The sequence below is a fragment of the Humulus lupulus genome, chromosome 3 (assembly GCF_963169125.1).
Source record: "Humulus lupulus chromosome 3, drHumLupu1.1, whole genome shotgun sequence".
Taxonomy (NCBI): domain Eukaryota; kingdom Viridiplantae; phylum Streptophyta; class Magnoliopsida; order Rosales; family Cannabaceae; genus Humulus; species Humulus lupulus.
Window position 1 is genome coordinate 155,583,964 of NC_084795.1, and position 21,403 is coordinate 155,605,366.

Below are 21,403 nucleotides of genomic sequence, written 5' to 3' on the forward strand. Positions count from 1 at the left end.
AATGCTGGTCGTTTCTTTGGTACGATTTAGAATGCATTGGGCCACAATTTAATTTTTCTCTCCCTACTATCTTTCTTTATCACTTGTTAATCCGTAAATTAAATATCTTGCAATTTATAGAATAATTTGGAAGGAAAATTAGAAAAGTATAATCTAATTTGAATGGTAGTTTCTTGTTTAGGACATTTCAGAAGGAAAAGGGACACGACTCGTTTTATCTATAACTAATATATTTCTTTATCTCTCGTGAAACTAACAACTCACTTCCTCGGTACATATAGAATCTAATTTGAGCACTAATTGGTAAAATATCCACTAATTGGAATCCGAGATGTTTCTTTTGAACAATATAGAATGCATACGGCCACCATTGAATTTTTCTCTCCCTGATATCTTTCTTTCTCCCTTGTTAATTCGTCAATTAAATATCTTGGGATTCATCGAATAACTTTGAAGGAAAATTAGTAAAGTATTATCTAATTTGAATGTTAGTGGCTTCTTTAGTACATTTAAGATGGTATAGGGCCACGATTCGTCTTAACTCTCCCTAATATCTTATTTTATTCATCGTTATACTAACAATTCCCTTCCGCGGTACTTATAGGATCTAATTTGAGAACTAATTAGTAAAATATTCACTAATTGGAATGCTGGTCGTTTCTTTGGTATGATTTAGAATGCATTGGGCCGCAATTTAATTTATCTGTCCCTACTATCTTTCTTTATCACTTGTTAATCCGTCAATTAAATATCTTGGAATTTATTGAATAATTTTGAAGGAAAATTAGAAAAGTATAATCTAATTTGAATGTTAGTTTCTTGTTTAGGACATTTCAGAAGGTATAGGGCCACGACTCGTTTTATCTATAACTAATATATTTCTTTATCTCTCGTGAAACTAACAACTCACTTCCTCGGTACATATAGAATCTAATTTGAGAACTAATTGGTAAAATATCGACTAATTGGAATCCGAGTGTTTCTTTTGAACAATTTAGAATGCATACGGCCAACATTGAATTTGTATCTCCCTGATATCTTTCTTTCTACCTTGTTAATCCGTCAATTAAATATCTTGGGATTCATTGAATAATTTTGAAGGAAAATTAGTAATGTATTATCTAATTTGAATGTTAGTGGCTTCTTTAGTACATTTAAGATGGTATAGGGCCACGATTCGTCTTAACTCTCCCTAATATCTTATTTTATCCATCGTTAAACTAACAACTCCCTTCCGCGGTACTTATAGGAACTAATTTGAGAACTAATTAGTAAAATATTCACTAATTGGAATGCTGGTCGTTTCTTTGGTACGATTTAGATTGCATTGGGCCACAATTTAATTTTTCTCTCCCTACTATCTTTCTTTCTCCCTTGTTAATCCGTCAATTAAATATCTTGGGATTCATCGAATAATTTTGAAGGAAAATTAGAAAAGTATTATCTAATTTGAATGTTAGTGGCTTCTTTAGTACATTTAAGATGGTATAGGGCCACGATTCGTCTTAACTCTCCCTAATATCTTATTTTATTCATCGTTAAACTAACAACTCCCTTCCGCGGTACTTATAGGATCTAATTTGAGAACTAATTAGTAAAATATTCACTAATTGGAATGCTGGTCGTTTCTTTGGTACGATTTAGAATGCATTGGGCCGCAATTTAATTTATCTCTCCCTACTATCTTTCTTTATCACTTGTTAATCCGTAAATTAAATATCTTGCAATTTATTGAATAATTTGGAAGGAAAATTAGAAAAGTATAATCTAATTTGAATGGTAGTTTTTTGTTTAGGACATTTCAGAAGGTATAGGGACACGACTCGTTTTACCTATCCCTAATATCTTTCTTTATCTCTTGTGAAACTAACAACTCACATCCTCGGTACATATAGAATCTAATTTGAGAACTAATTGGTAAAATATCCACTAATTGGAATCCGAGATGTTTCTTTTGAGCAATATAGAATGCATACGGCCACCATTGAATTTGTATCTCCCTGATATCTTTCTTTCTCCCGGGTTAATCCGCCAATTAAATATCTTGCGATTCATAGAATAATTTTGAAGGAAAATTAGTAAAGTATTATCTAATTTGAATGTTAGTGGCTTCTTTAGTACATTTAAGAAGTTATAGGGCCACGATCGTCTTAACTCTCCCTAATATCTTATTTTATCCATCGTTAAACTAACAACTCCCTTCCGCGGTACTTATAGGATCTAATTTGAGAACTAATTAGTAAAATATTCACTAATTGGAATGCTGGTCGTTTCTTTGGTAAGATTTAGAATGCATTGGGCCGCAATTTAATTTATCTCTCCCTACTATCTTTCTTTATCACTTGTTAATCCGTAGATTAAATATCTTGCAATTTATTGAATAATTTGGAAGGAAAATTAGAAAAGTATAATCTAATTTGAATGTTAGTTTCTTGTTTAGAACATTTCAGAAGGTATAGGGCCACGACTCGTTTTATCTATCCCTAATGTCTTTCTTTATCTCTCGTGAGACAAACCACTCACTTCCTCGGTACATATAGAATCTAATTTGAGAACTAATTGGTAAAATATCCACTAATTGGAATCCGAGATGTTTCTTTTGAACTATTTAGAATGCATACGACCACCATTGAATTTGTATCTCCCTGATGTCTTTCTTTCTCCCTTGTTAATCCGTCAATAATTTATCTTGGGATTCATTGAATAATTTTGAAGGAAAATTAGTAAAGTATATTCTAATTTGAATGTTAGTGGCTTCTTTAGAACATTTAATAAGGTATAGGGCCACGATTCGTCTTAACTCTCCCTAATTACTTATTTTATCCATCGTTAAACTAACAATTCCCTTCCGCGGTACTTATAGGATCTAATTTGAGAACTAATTAGTAAAATATTCACTAATTGGAATGCTGGTCGTTTCTTTGGTACGATTTAGAATGCATTGGGCCGCAATTTAATTTATCTCTCCCTACTATCTTTCTTTATCACTTGTTAATCCGTAAATTAAATATCTTGCAATTTATTGAATAATTTGGAAGGAAAATAAGAAAAGTATAATCTAATTTGAATGGTAGTTTCTTGTTTAGGACATTTCAGAAGGTATAGGGACACGACTCGTTTTACCTATCCCTAATATCTTTCTTTATCTCTCGTGAAACTAACAACTCACATCCTCGGTACATATAGAATCTAATTTGAGAACTAATTGGTAAAATATCCACTAATTGGAATCCGAGATGTTTCTTTTGAGCAATATAGAATGCATACGGCCACCATTGAATTTGTATCTCCCTGATATCTTTCTTTCTCCCTGGTTAATCCGCCAATTAAATATCTTGCGATTCATTGAATAATTTTGAAGGAAAATTAGTAAAGTATTATCTAATTTGAATGTTAGTGGCTTCTTTAGTACATTTAAGATGGTATAGGGCCACGATTCGTCTTAACACTCCCTAATATCTTATTTTATCCATCGTTAAACTAACAACTCCCTTCCGCGGTACTTATAGGATCTAATTTGAGAACTAATTAGTAAAATATTCACTAATTGGAATGCTGGTCGTTTCTTTGGTACGATTTAGAATGCATTGGGCCGCAATTTAATTTATCTCTCCCTACTATCTTTCTTTATCACTTGTTAATCCGTAAATTAAATATCTTGCAATTTATTGAATAATTTGGAAGGAAAATTAGAAAAGTATAATCTAATTTGAATGGTAGTTTCTTGTTTAGGACATTTCAGAAGGTATAGGGACACGACTCGTTTTACCTATCCCTAATATCTTTCTTTATCTCTTGTGAAACTAACAACTCACATCCTCGGTACATATAGAATCTAATTTGAGAACTAATTGGTAAAATATCCACTAATTGGAATCCGAGATGTTTCTTTTGAGCAATATAGAATGCATACGGCCACCATTGAATTTGTATCTCCCTGATATCTTTCTTTCTCCCTGGTTAATCTGCCAATTAAATATCTTGCGATTCAATGAATAATTTTGAAGGAAAATTAGTAAAGTATTATCTAATTTGAATGTTAGTGGCTTCTTTAGTACATTTAAGATGGTATAGGGCCACGATTCGTCTTAACTCTCCCTAATATCTTATTTTATCCATCGTTAAACTAACAACTCCCTTCCGCGGTACTTATAGGATCTAATTTGAGAACTAATTAGTAAAATATTCACTAATTGGAATGCTGGTCGTTTCTTTGGTACGATTTAGAATGCATTGGGCCACAATTTAATTTTTCTCTCCCTACTATCTTTCTTTATCCCTTGTTAATCCGTAAATTAAATATCTTGCAATTTATAGAATAATTAGGAAGGAAAATTAGAAAAGTATAATCTAATTTGAATGGTAGTTTCTTGTTTAGGACATTTCAGAAGGTAAAGGGACACGACTCGTTTTATCTATCCTTAATATCTTTCTTTATCTCTCGTGAAACTAACAACTCACTTCCCCGGTACATATAGAATCTAATTTGAGAACAAATTGGTAAAATATCCACTAATTGGAATCCGAGATGTTTCTTTTGAGCAATATAGAATGCATACGGCCACCATTGAATTTGTATCTCCCTGATATCTTTCTTTCTCCCTGGTTAATCCGCCAATTAAATATCTTGCGATTCATTGAATAATTTTGAAGGAAAATTAGTAAAGTATTATCTAATTTGAATGTTAGTGGCTTCTTTAGTACATTTAAGATGGTATAGGGCCACGATTCGTCTTAACTCTCCCTAATATCTTATTTTATGCATCGTTAAACTAACAACTCCTTTCCGCGGTACTTATAGGATCTAATTTGAGAACTAATTAGTAAAATATTCACTAATTGGAATGCTGGTCGTTTCTTTGGTATGATATAGAATGCATTGGGCCGCAATTTTATTTATCTCTCCCTACTATCTTTCTTTATCACTTGTTAATCCGTCAATTAAATATCTTGGAATTTATTGAATAATTTTGAAGGAAAATTAGAAAAGTATAATCTAATTTGAATGTTAGTTTCTTGTTTAGGACATTTCAGAAGGTATAGGGCCACGACTCGTTTTATCTATAACTAATATCTTTCTTTATCTTTCGTGAAACTAACAACTCACTTCCTCGGTACATATAGAATCTAATTTGAGAACTAATTGGTAAAATATCCACTAATTGGAATCCAAGATTTTTCTTTTGAACAATATAGAATGCATACGGCCACCATTGAATTTGTATCTCCCTGATATCTTTCTTTCTCCCTTGTTAATCCGTCAATTAAATATCTTGGGATTCATCAAATAATTTTGAAGGAAAATTAGTAAAGTATATTCTAATTTGAATGTTAGTGGCTTCTTTAGTACATTTAAGAAGTTATAGGGCCACGATCGTCTTAACTCTCCCTAATATCTTATTTTATCCATCGTTAAACTAACAACTCCCTTCCGCGGTACTTATAGGATCTAATTTGAGAACTAATTAGTAAAATATTCACTAATTGGAATGCTGGTCGTTTCTTTGGTAAGATTTAGAATCCATTGGGCCGCAATTTAATTTATCTCTCCCTACTATCTTTCTTTATCACTTGTTAATCCGTAGATTAAATATCTTGCAATTTATTGAATAATTTGGAAGGAAAATTAGAAAAGTATAATCTAATTTGAATGGTAGTTTCTTGTTTAGGACATTTCAGAAGGTATAGGGACACGACTCGTTTTACCTATCCCTAATATCTTTCTTTATCTCTTGTGAAACTAACAACTCACATCCTCGGTACATATAGAATCTAATTTGAGAACTAATTGGTAAAATATCCACTAATTGGAATCCGAGATGTTTCTTTTGAGCAATATAGAATGCATACGGCCACCATTGAATTTGTATCTCCCTGATATCTTTCTTTCTCCCTGGTTAATCTGCCAATTAAATATCTTGCGATTCAATGAATAATTTTGAAGGAAAATTAGTAAAGTATTATCTAATTTGAATGTTAGTGGCTTCTTTAGTACATTTAAGATGGTATAGGGCCACGATTCGTCTTAACTCTCCCTAATATCTTATTTTATGCATCGTTAAACTAACAACTCCCTTCCGCGGTACTTATAGGATCTAATTTGAGAACTAATTAGTAAAATATTCACTAATTGGAATGCTGGTCGTTTCTTTGGTAAGATTTAGAATGCATTGGGCCGCAATTTAATTTATCTCTCCCTACTATCTTTCTTTATCACTTGTTAATCCGTAGATTAAATATCTTGCAATTTATTGAATAATTTGGAAGGAAAATTAGAAAAGTATAATCTAATTTGAATGTTAGTTTCTTGTTTAGGACATTTCAGAAGGTATAGGGCCACGACTCGTTTTATCTATCCCTAATGTCTTTCTTTATCTCTCGTGAGACAAACCACTCACTTCCTCGGTACATATAGAATCTAATTTGAGAACTAATTGGTAAAATATCCACTAATTGGAATCCGAGATGTTTCTTTTGAACAATTTAGAATGCATACGACCACCATTGAATTTGTATCTCCCTGATGTCTTTCTTTCTCCCTTGTTAATCCGTCAATTAAATATCTTGGGATTCATTGAATAATTTTGAAGGAAAATTAGTAAAGTATATTCTAATTTGAATGTTAGTGGCTTCTTTAGAACATTTAAGAAGGTATAGGGCCACGATTCGTCTTAACTCTCCCTAATTACTTATTTTATCCATCGTTAAACTAACAATTCCCTTCCGCGGTACTTATAGGATCTAATTTGAGAACTAATTAGTAAAATATTCACTAATTGGAATGCTGGTCGTTTCTTTGGTACGATTTAGAATCCATTGGGCCGCAATTTAATTTATCTCTCCCTACTATCTTTCTTTATCACTTGTTAATCCGTAAATTAAATATCTTGCAATTTATTGAATAATTTGGAAGGAAAATAAGAAAAGTATAATCTAATTTGAATGGTAGTTTCTTGTTTAGGACATTTCAGAAGGTATAGGGACACGACTCGTTTTACCTATCCCTAATATCTTTCTTTATCTCTCGTGAAACTAACAACTCACATCCTCGGTACATATAGAATCTAATTTGAGAACTAATTGGTAAAATATCCACTAATTGGAATCCGAGATGTTTCTTTTGAGCAATATAGAATGCATACGGCCACCATTGAATTTGTATCTCCCTGATATCTTTCTTTCTCCCTGGTTAATCCGCCAATTAAATATCTTGCGATTCATTGAATAATTTTGAAGGAAAATTAGTAAAGTATTATCTAATTTGAATGTTAGTGGCTTCTTTAGTACATTTAAGATGGTATAGGGCCACGATTCGTCTTAACACTCCCTAATATCTTATTTTATCCATCGTTAAACTAACAACTCCCTTCCGCGGTACTTATAGGATCTAATTTGAGAACTAATTAGTAAAATATTCACTAATTGGAATGCTGGTCGTTTCTTTGGTACGATTTAGAATGCATTGGGCCGCAATTTAATTTATCTCTCCCTACTATCTTTCTTTATCACTTGTTAATCCGTAAATTAAATATCTTGCAATTTATTGAATAATTTGGAAGGAAAATTAGAAAAGTATAATCTAATTTGAATGGTAGTTTCTTGTTTAGGACATTTCAGAAGGTATAGAGACACGACTCGTTTTACCTATCCCTAATATCTTTCTTTATCTCTTGTGAAACTAACAACTCACATCCTCGGTACATATAGAATCTAATTTGAGAACTAATTGGTAAAATATCCACTAATTGGAATCCGAGATGTTTCTTTTGAGCAATATAGAATGCATACGGCCACCATTGAATTTGTATCTCCCTGATATCTTTCTTTCTCCCTGGTTAATCTGCCAATTAAATATCTTGCGATTCAATGAATAATTTTGAAGGAAAATTAGTAAAGTATTATCTAATTTGAATGTTAGTGGCTTCTTTAGTACATTTAAGATGGTATAGGGCCACGATTCGTCTTAACTCTCCCTAATATCTTATTTTATCCATCGTTAAACTAACAACTCCCTTCCGCGGTACTTATAGGATCTAATTTGAGAACTAATTAGTAAAATATTCACTAATTGGAATGCTGGTCGTTTCTTTGGTACGATTTAGAATGCATTGGGCCACAATTTAATTTTTCTCTCCCTACTATCTTTCTTTATCCCTTGTTAATCCGTAAATTAAATATCTTGCAATTTATAGAATAATTAGGAAGGAAAATTAGAAAAGTATAATCTAATTTGAATGGTAGTTTCTTGTTTAGGACATTTCAGAAGGTAAAGGGACACGACTCGTTTTATCTATCCTTAATATCTTTCTTTATCTCTCGTGAAACTAACAACTCACTTCCCCGGTACATATAGAATCTAATTTGAGAACAAATTGGTAAAATATCCACTAATTGGAATCCGAGATGTTTCTTTTGAGCAATATAGAATGCATACGGCCACCATTGAATTTGTATCTCCCTGATATCTTTCTTTCTCCCTGGTTAATCCGCCAATTAAATATCTTGCGATTCATTGAATAATTTTGAAGGAAAATTAGTAAAGTATTATCTAATTTGAATGTTAGTGGCTTCTTTAGTACATTTAAGATGGTATAGGGCCACGATTCGTCTTAACTCTCCCTAATATCTTATTTTATGCATCGTTAAACTAACAACTCCTTTCCGCGGTACTTATAGGATCTAATTTGAGAACTAATTAGTAAAATATTCACTAATTGGAATGCTGGTCGTTTCTTTGGTATGATATAGAATGCATTGGGCCGCAATTTTATTTATCTCTCCCTACTATCTTTCTTTATCACTTGTTAATCCGTCAATTAAATATCTTGGAATTTATTGAATAATTTTGAAGGAAAATTAGAAAAGTATAATCTAATTTGAATGTTAGTTTCTTGTTTAGGACATTTCAGAAGGTATAGGGCCACGACTCGTTTTATCTATAACTAATATCTTTCTTTATCTTTCGTGAAACTAACAACTCACTTCCTCGGTACATATAGAATCTAATTTGAGAACTAATTGGTAAAATATCCACTAATTGGAATCCAAGATTTTTCTTTTGAACAATATAGAATGCATACGGCCACCATTGAATTTGTATCTCCCTGATATCTTTCTTTCTCCCTTGTTAATCCGTCAATTAAATATCTTGGGATTCATCAAATAATTTTGAAGGAAAATTAGTAAAGTATATTCTAATTTGAATGTTAGTGGCTTCTTTAGTACATTTAAGAAGTTATAGGGCCACGATCGTCTTAACTCTCCCTAATATCTTATTTTATCCATCGTTAAACTAACAACTCCCTTCCGCGGTACTTATAGGATCTAATTTGAGAACTAATTAGTAAAATATTCACTAATTGGAATGCTGGTCGTTTCTTTGGTAAGATTTAGAATCCATTGGGCCGCAATTTAATTTATCTCTCCCTACTATCTTTCTTTATCACTTGTTAATCCGTAGATTAAATATCTTGCAATTTATTGAATAATTTGGAAGGAAAATTAGAAAAGTATAATCTAATTTGAATGGTAGTTTCTTGTTTAGGACATTTCAGAAGGTATAGGGACACGACTCGTTTTACCTATCCCTAATATCTTTCTTTATCTCTTGTGAAACTAACAACTCACATCCTCGGTACATATAGAATCTAATTTGAGAACTAATTGGTAAAATATCCACTAATTGGAATCCGAGATGTTTCTTTTGAGCAATATAGAATGCATACGGCCACCATTGAATTTGTATCTCCCTGATATCTTTCTTTCTCCCTGGTTAATCTGCCAATTAAATATCTTGCGATTCAATGAATAATTTTGAAGGAAAATTAGTAAAGTATTATCTAATTTGAATGTTAGTGGCTTCTTTAGTACATTTAAGATGGTATAGGGCCACGATTCGTCTTAACTCTCCCTAATATCTTATTTTATGCATCGTTAAACTAACAACTCCCTTCCGCGGTACTTATAGGATCTAATTTGAGAACTAATTAGTAAAATATTCACTAATTGGAATGCTGGTCGTTTCTTTGGTAAGATTTAGAATGCATTGGGCCGCAATTTAATTTATCTCTCCCTACTATCTTTCTTTATCACTTGTTAATCCGTAGATTAAATATCTTGCAATTTATTGAATAATTTGGAAGGAAAATTAGAAAAGTATAATCTAATTTGAATGTTAGTTTCTTGTTTAGGACATTTCAGAAGGTATAGGGCCACGACTCGTTTTATCTATCCCTAATGTCTTTCTTTATCTCTCGTGAGACAAACCACTCACTTCCTCGGTACATATAGAATCTAATTTGAGAACTAATTGGTAAAATATCCACTAATTGGAATCCGAGATGTTTCTTTTGAACAATTTAGAATGCATACGACCACCATTGAATTTGTATCTCCCTGATGTCTTTCTTTCTCCCTTGTTAATCCGTCAATTAAATATCTTGGGACTCATTGAATAATTTTGAAGGAAAATTAGTAAAGTATATTCTAATTTGAATGTTAGTGGCTTCTTTAGAACATTTAAGAAGGTATAGGGCCACGATTCGTCTTAACTCTCCCTAATTACTTATTTTATCCATCGTTAAACTAACAACTCCCTTCCGCGGTACTTATAGGATCTAATTTGAGAACTAATTAGTAAAATATTCACTAATTGGAATGCTGGTCGTTTCTTTGGTACGATTTAGAATGCATTGGGCCGCAATTTAATTTATCTCTCCCTACTATCTTTCTTTATCACTTGTTAATCCGTAAATTAAATATCTTGCAATTTATTGAATAATTTGGAAGGAAAATAAGAAAAGTATAATCTAATTTGAATGGTAGTTTCTTGTTTAGGACATTTCAGAAGGTATAGGGACACGACTCGTTTTACCTATCCCTAATATCTTTCTTTATCTCTCGTGAAACTAACAACTCACATCCTCGGTACATATAGAATCTAATTTGAGAACTAATTGGTAAAATATCCACTAATTGGAATCCGAGATGTTTCTTTTGAGCAATATAGAATGCATACGGCCACCATTGAATTTGTATCTCCCTGATATCTTTCTTTCTCCCTGGTTAATCCGCCAATTAAATATCTTGCGATTCATTGAATAATTTTGAAGGAAAATTAGTAAAGTATTATCTAATTTGAATGTTAGTGGCTTCTTTAGTACATTTAAGATGGTATAGGGCCACGATTCGTCTTAACTCTCCCTAATATCTTATTTTATCCATCGTTAAACTAACAACTCCCTTCCGCGGTACTTATAGGATCTAATTTGAGAACTAATTAGTAAAATATTCACTAATTGGAATGCTGGTCGTTTCTTTGGTACGATTTAGAATGCATTGGGCCGCAATTTAATTTATCTCTCCCTACTATCTTTCTTTATCACTTGTTAATCCGTAAATTAAATATCTTGCAATTTATTGAATAATTTGGAAGGAAAATTAGAAAAGTATAATCTAATTTGAATGGTAGTTTCTTGTTTAGGACATTTCAAAAGGTATAGGGACACGACTCGTTTTACCTATCCCTAATATCTTTCTTTATCTCTTGTGAAACTAACAACTCACATCCTCGGTACATATAGAATCTAATTTGAGAACTAATTGGTAAAATATCCACTAATTGGAATCCGAGATGTTTCGTTTGAGCAATATAGAATGCATACGGCCACCATTGAATTTGTATCTCCCTGATATCTTTCTTTCTCCCTGGTTAATCTGCCAATTAAATATCTTGCGATTCAATGAATAATTTTGAAGGAAAATTAGTAAAGTATTATCTAATTTGAATGTTAGTGGCTTCTTTAGTACATTTAAGATGGTATAGGGCCACGATTCGTCTTAACTCTCCCTAATATCTTATTTTATCCATCGTTAAACTAACAACTCCCTTCCGCGGTACTTATAGGATCTAATTTGAGAACTAATTAGTAAAATATTCACTAATTGGAATGCTGGTCGTTTCTTTGGTACGATTTAGAATGCATTGGGCCACAATTTAATTTTTCTCTCCCTACTATCTTTCTTTATCCCTTGTTAATCCGTAAATTAAATATCTTGCAATTTATAGAATAATTAGGAAGGAAAATTAGAAAAGTATAATCTAATTTGAATGGTAGTTTCTTGTTTAGGACATTTCAGAAGGTAAAGGGACACGACTCGTTTTATCTATCCCTAATATCTTTCTTTATCTCTCGTGAAACTAACAACTCACTTCCCCGGTACATATAGAATCTAATTTGAGAACTAATTGGTAAAATATCCACTAATTGGAATCCGAGATGTTTCTTTTGAGCAATATAGAATGCATACGGCCACCATTGAATTTGTATCTCCCTGATATCTTTCTTTCTCCCTGGTTAATCCGCCAATTAAATATCTTGCGATTCATTGAATAATTTTGAAGGAAAATTAGTAAAGTATTATCTAATTTGAATGTTAGTGGCTTCTTTAGTACATTTAAGATGGTATAGGGCCACGATTCGTCTTAACTCTCCCTAATATCTTATTTTATGCATCGTTAAACTAACAACTCCCTTCCGCGGTACTTATAGGATCTAATTTGAGAACTAATTAGTAAAATATTCACTAATTGGAATGCTGGTCGTTTCTTTGGTATGATATAGAATGCATTGGGCCGCAATTTTATTTATCTCTCCCTACTATCTTTCTTTATCACTTGTTAATCCGTCAATTAAATATCTTGGAATTTATTGAATAATTTTGAAGGAAAATTAGAAAAGTATAATCTAATTTGAATGTTAGTTTCTTGTTTAGGACATTTCAGAAGGTATAGGGCCACGACTCGTTTTATCTATAACTAATATCTTTCTTTATCTTTCGTGAAACTAACAACTCACTTCCTCGGTACATATAGAATCTAATTTGAGAACTAATTGGTAAAATATCCACTAATTGGAATCCAAGATTTTTCTTTTGAACAATATAGAATGCATACGGCCACCATTGAATTTGTATCTCCCTGATATCTTTCTTTCTCCCTTGTTAATCCGTCAATTAAATATCTTGGGATTCATCGAATAATTTTGAAGGAAAATTAGTAAAGTATATTCTAATTTGAATGTTAGTGGCTTCTTTAGTACATTTAAGAAGTTATAGGGCCACGATCGTCTTAACTCTCCCTAATATCTTATTTTATCCATCGTTAAACTAACAACTCCCTTCCGCGGTACTTATAGGATCTAATTTGAGAACTAATTAGTAAAATATTCACTAATTGGAATGCTGGTCGTTTCTTTGGTAAGATTTAGAATCCATTGGGCCGCAATTTAATTTATCTCACCCTACTATCTTTCTTTATCACTTGTTAATCCGTAGATTAAATATCTTGCAATTTATTGAATAATTTGGAAGGAAAATTAGAAAAGTATAATCTAATTTGAATGGTAGTTTCTTGTTTAGGACATTTCAGAAGGTATAGGGACACGACTCGTTTTACCTATCCCTAATATCTTTCTTTATCTCTCGTGAAACTAACAACTCACATCCTCGGTACATATAGAATCTAATTTGAGAACTAATTGGTAAAATATCCACTAATTGGAATCCGAGATGTTTCTTTTGAGCAATATAGAATGCATACGGCCACCATTGAATTTGTATCTCCCTGATATCTTTCTTTCTCCCTGGTTAATCCGCCAATTAAATATCTTGCGATTCATTGAATAATTTTGAAGGAAAATTAGTAAAGTATTATCTAATTTGAATGTTAGTGGCTTCTTTAGTACATTTAAGATGGTATAGGGCCACGATTCGTCTTAACACTCCCTAATATCTTATTTTATCCATCGTTAAACTAACAACTCCCTTCCGCGGTACTTATAGGATCTAATTTGAGAACTAATTAGTAAAATATTCACTAATTGGAATGCTGGTCGTTTCTTTGGTAAGATTTAGAATGCATTGGGCCGCAATTTAATTTATCTCTCCCTACTATCTTTCTTTATCACTTGTTAATCCGTAGATTAAATATCTTGCAATTTATTGAATAATTTGGAAGGAAAATTAGAAAAGTATAATCTAATTTGAATGTTAGTTTCTTGTTTAGGACATTTCAGAAGGTATAGGGCCACGACTCGTTTTATCTATCCCTAATGTCTTTCTTTATCTCTCGTGAGACAAACCACTCACTTCCTCGGTACATATAGAATCTAATTTGAGAACTAATTGGTAAAATATCCACTAATTGGAATCCGAGATGTTTCTTTTGAACAATTTAGAATGCATACGACCACCATTGAATTTGTATCTCCCTGATGTCTTTCTTTCTCCCTTGTTAATCCGTCAATTAAATATCTTGGGATTCATTGAATAATTTTGAAGGAAAATTAGTAAAGTATATTCTAATTTGAATGTTAGTGGCTTCTTTAGAACATTTAAGAAGGTATAGGGCCACGATTCGTCTTAACTCTCCCTAATTACTTATTTTATCCATCGTTAAACTAACAATTCCCTTCCGCGGTACTTATAGGATCTAATTTGAGAACTAATTAGTAAAATATTCACTAATTGGAATGCTGGTCGTTTCTTTGGTACGATTTAGAATGCATTGGGCCGCAATTTAATTTATCTCTCCCTACTATCTTTCTTTATCACTTGTTAATCCGTAAATTAAATATCTTGCAATTTATTGAATAATTTGGAAGGAAAATAAGAAAAGTATAATCTAATTTGAATGGTAGTTTCTTGTTTAGGACATTTCAGAAGGTATAGGGACACGACTCGTTTTACCTATCCCTAATATCTTTCTTTATCTCTCGTGAAACTAACAACTCACATCCTCGGTACATATAGAATCTAATTTGAGAACTAATTGGTAAAATATCCACTAATTGGAATCCGAGATGTTTCTTTTGAGCAATATAGAATGCATACGGCCACCATTGAATTTGTATCTCCCTGATATCTTTCTTTCTCCCTGGTTAATCCGCCAATTAAATATCTTGCGATTCATTGAATAATTTTGAAGGAAAATTAGTAAAGTATTATCTAATTTGAATGTTAGTGGCTTCTTTAGTACATTTAAGATGGTATAGGGCCACGATTCGTCTTAACTCTCCCTAATATCTTATTTTATCCATCGTTAAACTAACAACTCCCTTCCGCGGTACTTATAGGATCTAATTTGAGAACTAATTAGTAAAATATTCACTAATTGGAATGCTGGTCGTTTCTTTGGTACGATTTAGAATGCATTGGGCCGCAATTTAATTTATCTCTCCCTACTATCTTTCTTTATCACTTGTTAATCCGTAAATTAAATATCTTGCAATTTATTGAATAATTTGGAAGGAAAATAAGAAAAGTATAATCTAATTTGAATGGTAGTTTCTTGTTTAGGACATTTCAGAAGGTATAGGGACACGACTCGTTTTACCTATCCCTAATATCTTTCTTTATCTCTCGTGAAACTAACAACTCACATCCTCGGTACATATAGAATCTAATTTGAGAACTAATTGGTAAAATATCCACTAATTGGAATCCGAGATGTTTCTTTTGAGCAATATAGAATGCATACGGCCACCATTGAATTTGTATCTCCCTGATATCTTTCTTTCTCCCTGGTTAATCCGCCAATTAATATCTTGCGATTCATTGAATAATTTTGAAGGAAAATTAGTAAAGTATTATCTAATTTGAATGTTAGTGGCTTCTTTAGTACATTTAAGATGGTATAGGGCCACGATTCGTCTTAACTCTCCCTAATATCTTATTTTATCCATCGTTAAACTAACAACTCCCTTCCGCGGTACTTATAGGATCTAATTTGAGAACTAATTAGTAAAATATTCACTAATTGGAATGCTGGTCGTTTCTTTGGTAAGATTTAGAATGCATTGGGCCGCAATTTAATTTATCTCTCCCTACTATCTTTCTTTATCACTTGTTAATCCGTAGATTAAATATCTTGCAATTTATTGAATAATTTGGAAGGAAAATTAGAAAAGTATAATCTAATTTGAATGTTAGTTTCTTGTTTAGGACATTTCAGAAGGTATAGGGCCACGACTCGTTTTATCTATCCCTAATGTCTTTCTTTATCTCTCGTGAGACAAACCACTCACTTCCTCGGTACATATAGAATCTAATTTGAGAACTAATTGGTAAAATATCCACTAATTGGAATCCGAGATGTTTCTTTTGAACAATTTAGAATGCATACGACCACCATTGAATTTGTATCTCCCTGATGTCTTTCTTTCTCCCTTGTTAATCCGTCAATTAAATATCTTGGGATTCATTGAATAATTTTGAAGGAAAATTAGTAAAGTATATTCTAATTTGAATGTTAGTGGCTTCTTTAGAACATTTAAGAAGGTATAGGGCCACGATTCGTCTTAACTCTCCCTAATTACTTATTTTATCCATCGTTAAACTAACAATTCCCTTCCGCGGTACTTATAGGATCTAATTTGAGAACTAATTAGTAAAATATTCACTAATTGGAATGCTGGTCGTTTCTTTGGTACGATTTAGAATGCATTGGGCCGCAATTTAATTTATCTCTCCCTACTATCTTTCTTTATCACTTGTTAATCCGTAAATTAAATATCTTGCAATTTATTGAATAATTTGGAAGGAAAATAAGAAAAGTATAATCTAATTTGAATGGTAGTTTCTTGTTTAGGACATTTCAGAAGGTATAGGGACACGACTCGTTTTACCTATCCCTAATATCTTTCTTTATCTCTCGTGAAACTAACAACTCACATCCTCGGTACATATAGAATCTAATTTGAGAACTAATTGGTAAAATATCCACTAATTGGAATCCGAGATGTTTCTTTTGAGCAATATAGAATGCATACGGCCACCATTGAATTTGTATCTCCCTGATATCTTTCTTTCTCCCTGGTTAATCCGCCAATTAAATATCTTGCGATTCATTGAATAATTTTGAAGGAAAATTAGTAAAGTATTATCTAATTTGAATGTTAGTGGCTTCTTTAGTACATTTAAGATGGTATAGGGCCACGATTCGTCTTAACTCTCCCTAATATCTTATTTTATCCATCGTTAAACTAACAACTCCCTTCCGCGGTACTTATAGGATCTAATTTGAGAACTAATTAGTAAAATATTCACTAATTGGAATGCTGGTCGTTTCTTTGGTACGATTTAGAATGCATTGGGCCGCAATTTAATTTATCTCTCCCTACTATCTTTCTTTATCACTTGTTAATCCGTAAATTAAATATCTTGCAATTTATTGAATAATTTGGAAGGAAAATAAGAAAAGTATAATCTAATTTGAATGGTAGTTTCTTGTTTAGGACATTTCAGAAGGTATAGGGACACGACTCGTTTTACCTATCCCTAATATCTTTCTTTATCTCTCGTGAAACTAACAACTCACATCCTCGGTACATATAGAATCTAATTTGAGAACTAATTGGTAAAATATCCACTAATTGGAATCCGAGATGTTTCTTTTGAGCAATATAGAATGCATACGGCCACCATTGAATTTGTATCTCCCTGATATCTTTCTTTCTCCCTGGTTAATCCGCCAATTAATATCTTGCGATTCATTGAATAATTTTGAAGGAAAATTAGTAAAGTATTATCTAATTTGAATGTTAGTGGCTTCTTTAGTACATTTAAGATGGTATAGGGCCACGATTCGTCTTAACTCTCCCTAATATCTTATTTTATCCATCGTTAAACTAACAACTCCCTTCCGCGGTACTTATAGGATCTAATTTGAGAACTAATTAGTAAAATATTCACTAATTGGAATGCTGGTCGTTTCTTTGGTACGATTTAGAATGCATTGGGCCGCAATTTAATTTATCTCTCCCTACTATCTTTCTTTATCACTTGTTAATCCGTAAATTAAATATCTTGCAATTTATTGAATAATTTGGAAGGAAAATTAGAAAAGTATAATCTAATTTGAATGGTAGTTTCTTGTTTAGGACATTTCAAAAGGTATAGGGACACGACTCGTTTTACCTATCCCTAATATCTTTCTTTATCTCTTGTGAAACTAACAACTCACATCCTCGGTACATATAGAATCTAATTTGAGAACTAATTGGTAAAATATCCACTAATTGGAATCCGAGATGTTTCGTTTGAGCAATATAGAATGCATACGGCCACCATTGAATTTGTATCTCCCTGATATCTTTCTTTCTCCCTGGTTAATCTGCCAATTAAATATCTTGCGATTCAATGAATAATTTTGAAGGAAAATTAGTAAAGTATTATCTAATTTGAATGTTAGTGGCTTCTTTAGTACATTTAAGATGGTATAGGGCCACGATTCGTCTTAACTCTCCCTAATATCTTATTTTATCCATCGTTAAACTAACAACTCCCTTCCGCGGTACTTATAGGATCTAATTTGAGAACTAATTAGTAAAATATTCACTAATTGGAATGCTGGTCGTTTCTTTGGTACGATTTAGAATGCATTGGGCCACAATTTAATTTTTCTCTCCCTACTATCTTTCTTTATCCCTTGTTAATCCGTAAATTAAATATCTTGCAATTTATAGAATAATTAGGAAGGAAAATTAGAAAAGTATAATCTAATTTGAATGGTAGTTTCTTGTTTAGGACATTTCAGAAGGTAAAGGGACACGACTCGTTTTATCTATCCCTAATATCTTTCTTTATCTCTCGTGAAACTAACAACTCACTTCCCCGGTACATATAGAATCTAATTTGAGAACTAATTGGTAAAATATCCACTAATTGGAATCCGAGATGTTTCTTTTGAGCAATATAGAATGCATACGGCCACCATTGAATTTGTATCTCCCTGATATCTTTCTTTCTCCCTGGTTAATCCGCCAATTAAATATCTTGCGATTCATTGAATAATTTTGAAGGAAAATTAGTAAAGTATTATCTAATTTGAATGTTAGTGGCTTCTTTAGTACATTTAAGATGGTATAGGGCCACGATTCGTCTTAACTCTCCCTAATATCTTATTTTATGCATCGTTAAACTAACAACTCCCTTCCGCGGTACTTATAGGATCTAATTTGAGAACTAATTAGTAAAATATTCACTAATTGGAATGCTGGTCGTTTCTTTGGTATGATATAGAATGCATTGGGCCGCAATTTTATTTATCTCTCCCTACTATCTTTCTTTATCACTTGTTAATCCGTCAATTAAATATCTTGGAATTTATTGAATAATTTTGAAGGAAAATTAGAAAAGTATAATCTAATTTGAATGTTAGTTTCTTGTTTAGGACATTTCAGAAGGTATAGGGCCACGACTCGTTTTATCTATAACTAATATCTTTCTTTATCTTTCGTGAAACTAACAACTCACTTCCTCGGTACATATAGAATCTAATTTGAGAACTAATTGGTAAAATATCCACTAATTGGAATCCAAGATTTTTCTTTTGAACAATATAGAATGCATACGGCCACCATTGAATTTGTATCTCCCTGATATCTTTCTTTCTCCCTTGTTAATCCGTCAATTAAATATCTTGGGATTCATCGAATAATTTTGAAGGAAAATTAGTAAAGTATATTCTAATTTGAATGTTAGTGGCTTCTTTAGTACATTTAAGAAGTTATAGGGCCACGATCGTCTTAACTCTCCCTAATATCTTATTTTATCCATCGTTAAACTAACAACTCCCTTCCGCGGTACTTATAGGATCTAATTTGAGAACTAATTAGTAAAATATTCACTAATTGGAATGCTGGTCGTTTCTTTGGTAAGATTTAGAATCCATTGGGCCGCAATTTAATTTATCTCACCCTACTATCTTTCTTTATCACTTGTTAATCCGTAGATTAAATATCTTGCAATTTATTGAATAATTTGGAAGGAAAATTAGAAAAGTATAATCTAATTTGAATGGTAGTTTCTTGTTTAGGACATTTCAGAAGGTATAGGGACACGACTCGTTTTACCTATCCCTAATATCTTTCTTTATCTCTTGTGAAACTAACAACTCACATCCTCGGTACATATAGAATCTAATTTGAGAACTAATTGGTAAAATATCCACTAATTGGAATCCGAGATGTTTCTTTTGAGCAATATAGAATGCATACGGCCACCATTGAATTTGTATCTCCCTGATATCTTTCTTTCTCCCTGGTTAATCTGCCAATTAAATATCTTGCGATTCAATGAATAATTTTGAAGGAAAATTAGTAAAGTATTATCTAATTTGAATGTTAGTGGCTTCTTTAGTACATTTAAGATGGTATAGGGCCACGATTCGTCTTAACTCTCCCTAATATCTTATTTTATGCATCGTTAAACTAACAACTCCCTTCCGCGGTACTTATAGGATCTAATTTGAGAACTAATTAGTAAAATATTCACTAATTGGAATGCTGGTCGTTTCTTTGGTAAGATTTAGAATGCATTGGGCCGCAATTTAATTTATCTCTCCCTACTATCTTTCTTTATCACTTGTTAATCCGTAGATTAAATATCTTGCAATTTATTGAATAATTTGGAAGGAAAATTAGAAAAGTATAATCTAATTTGAATGTTAGTTTCTTGTTTAGGACATTTCAGAAGGTATAGGGCCACGACTCGTTTTATCTATCCCTAATGTCTTTCTTTATCTCTCGTGAGACAAACCACTCACTTCCTCGGTACATATAGAATCTAATTTGAGAACTAATTGGTAAAATATCCACTAATTGGAATCCGAGATGTTTCTTTTGAACAATTTAGAATGCATACGACCACCATTGAATTTGTATCTCCCTGATGTCTTTCTTTCTCCCTTGTTAATCCGTCAATTAAATATCTTGGGATTCATTGAATAATTTTGAAGGAAAATTAGTAAAGTATATTCTAATTTGAATGTTAGTGGCTTCTTTAGAACATTTAAGAAGGTATAGGGCCACGATTCGTCTTAACTCTCCCTAATTACTTATTTTATCCATCGTTAAACTAACAATTCCCTTCCGCGGTACTTATAGGATCTAATTTGAGAACTAATTAGTAAAATATTCACTAATTGGAATGCTGGTCGTTTCTTTGGTACGATTTAGAATGCATTGGGCCGCAATTTAATTTATCTCTCCCTACTATCTTTCTTTATCACTTGTTAATCCGTAAATTAAATATCTTGCAATTTATTGAATAATTTGGAAGGAAAATTAGAAAAGTATAATCTAATTTGAATGGTAGTTTCTTGTTTAGGACATTTCAGAAGGTATAGGGACACGACTCGTTTTACCTATCCCTAATATCTTTCTTTATCTCTCGTGAAACTAACAACTCACATCCTCGGTACATATAGAATCTAATTTGAGAACTAATTGGTAAAATATCCACTAATTGGAATCCGAGATGTTTCTTTTGAGCAATATAGAATGCATACGGCCACCATTGAATTTGTATCTCCCTGATATCTTTCTTTCTCCCTGGTTAATCC